A 3,029-nucleotide genomic window follows, 5' to 3' on the forward strand; every position below is an offset into this window, starting at 1 on the left:
TGTATAGATGAATGAATGAGTGGATGGTTGCATAGATGGATGAACGAATGGCTGACTGGCCAACACGAGTGTTAGAAGTGGATTTGTAAACATCCCAACTTTATTACTGCAAAGGCTTCCAGCTCCCATAACACACAGCCTAAGATGTTTTATTATGGTGGTCTGATATGTATATTTTATCTTTATCTTGACAGTGCATGAAAAAGCAAGATGTGTTACAAAATAAGTTCTTTCTCTCCATAGATGTTTTTTACTGTGCATGTCCGATGATATATGGATATGTGTTTATGTGTTTGAGCCTCTGTGTGTGTGTGTGTGTGTGTGTGTGTGTGTGTGTGTGTGTGTGTGTGTGCCACACTCCAGGTTCCTTGTTCTGCTCATGAGCTTTTGATCTGTTCAGACGCCATGGCAACCCAGTTACCTAACAGCGCTTGTAACCATAGAAACGCAAGCCTGTGATCTGCTCCCAAAGGGCATGCCGTTTTTTTTTCCCACATCCCTCTGGTGAACCGTTTTACTTCTACTTCCCCCTTTTATCCCTCCTTCATGTCTCTCTTCTTCTGCTTCTCTCTTCTTCTCTCTGTATCCCTCCTTCACCTTTCTCTTCATCTGCCTCTCTCTTCTTCTCTCTGTCTCTCTCCTTCCACTTTCTTTTCGTCTGCCTCTCTCTTCTTCTCTCTGTATCCCTCGTTCATCTCTCTCTTCTTCTGCTTCTCTCTTCCTTTCGCTGTATCCCTCCTTCATCTCTGTCTTCGTCTGCCTCTCTCTTCTTCTCTCTGTCTCCCTCCTTCCCCTTTCTCTTCGTCTGCCTCTCTCTTCTTCTCTCTGTATCCCTCCTTCATCTCTCTCTTATTCTGCTTCTCTCTTCTTCTCTCTGTCTCCCTCCTTCCCCTTTCTCTTCGTCTGCCTCTCTCTTCTTCTCTCTGTCTCCCTCCTTCATCTCTCTCTTATTCTGCTTCTCTCTTCCTCTCTCTGTATCCTCCTCCATCTCCTTTTTTCCTCTTCATGTCTGCCATGCTAACAGGAGGCATCTTGTGAGTCGTGAACAATGAGAGTTTAGAGGGAGCAGGTTATGATGCAATGTTCTTCTCACCTGGATTAGATAGTTACGTGTGTGTGTGTGTGTGTGTGTGTGTGTGTGTGTTTATGTGTGTGTGTCTGTGTCTGTGTGTGTGTGTGTGTGTGTGTGTGTGTGTGTGTGTTTGTGTGTGTGTGTGTGTGTGTGTGTGTGTGTGTGTGTGTGTGTGTGTTTGTGTGTGTGTGTCTGTGTGTGTGTCTATGAGTGTGTGTGACTTTGTGTGTGTGTTTGTGTGTGTGTACTAGATCTCACCTGATCTTAAGATGTTGCCATGGTAGCGCTGCAAAACACACACACACACATACACACGTATATTCGAACACACACATAAGCACATAAACACTCACACTAGCCCACAAAGTCTCTCAGGAAACAGTAGAAGGTACATGATGTAGGGAAGGGATCATTCCCAAAACACACACTCACACACTCACAATCCCTTCTGAAACATCAGATATGTCAGTATACACTGTATGTCAGTTCCTGCATACTCTTCTAGCCTCTCACTTGTGTGTGTGTGTGTGTGTGTGTGTGTGTGTGTGTGTGTGTGTGTGTGTGTGTGTGTGATCCACTGTCAGTGCTTGGCTTTGGCAGCACAGACTGTCTCCTATGCCAGAGCATCAAAGAGCTCAATCTAAAAACACATACAACGCCTCAGAAAGAACCAGAAAAACGTTTATAAGGTGCGACTCTGTTGCTATGGTTTCCATGTGACAGGCTGTGTATGTGTCTGTGTGTGTGTGTTTTTGTGCTCTTTGTGTGCTTGTGTGTGTGTTTGTGTGTGTGTGTGTGTGTGAAATTATGTGATGTCTTTTCAGCCTTGTGCTGCTATGGTGACCTAGAGACACAAGCTATGGAGGTGCCAAAGAGTCAGAAGTAAAATCACATACAGTATGAGATGAACAACACATCACAAAAAGAGAAAGAGAGATAAATATACAGAGAGAGAGAGAGAGAAATACACACACACATGCCACTCTGTCACTCTCTCTACATGCTAAAAACATATTTTTAACAGTCAGATCGCGGTTGTGTTGTGATATGTTGTGTGTTCATGATAACTCACTTCGTTGTCTGTTCATGTTGTGCACAACTTTTAAACCCAGATTAAAGTCTTTAGAATGAGTAGTTAGTTAAAAGTAAGTCACATAACAGTGTGTTGCTTTAGACATTTTGTATTGTGCCAAATTCCCACAAGTATCAATGCCAGCTGGAGATATTCAGTATACTCTCTACAAAGTCATCCCGCGTGGGCTTCTCCACCATGGAGGGGACCATATCAGCCCTGCTCACCCTGGGGAGAGTGGGCTCAGCTAGGCAGGAGAGCTGGGAAAGCCCCTGGCTGCAACCCTGTGAACACATAAACACAGATCGAGCTTCCCCAGAAAGCTGTCCATGACATCCACCATTATGACAGTAAGGTAGTTAGTTAATGTAAACAGTCTGTGTCAGAATGATAGCTGTTCTATACAGGAGATGGTATATCATAAATATACCACAGCTATGAGCCCTGTCAGCATTACACAAAGGCTGTGGAAGACTTCAGAACAGAATGGTGAAATGATTCTATAGAAGGTAAACAATCCTACGTTGTCATAGTGACGTGACACCATGTTTACGGCTAGCAGTAGCGTCACTGGACAAATCTGAACAGCCTCAGAATAATCGACTGTAACCAAAGTCTATGCATTTGATCCTCTATCCATTTTTTCACACATTAGTGAATTTTCGGATTAAACAATGCTTTTGTTTGTACCTTTCTCCTGTAGAGATTTTGTTCTTCTCAAAACAGTCAATGGAAATGGTGTTGTTGAGTTGTTTGAGATGTGTCAAGCACAAGTACACTTGGCCATGCCATAATATCAAGGAAAAGGTCAAACTCCAATACAATTATCTGTACAGCACTGTGGAGCAATAAAGAAACATGAGCTGGGAAAAGCTCAGAGGGGAT

Source organism: Sprattus sprattus (assembly GCF_963457725.1).
Source record: "Sprattus sprattus genome assembly, chromosome: 6".
Taxonomy (NCBI): Eukaryota; Metazoa; Chordata; class Actinopteri; order Clupeiformes; family Clupeidae; genus Sprattus; species Sprattus sprattus.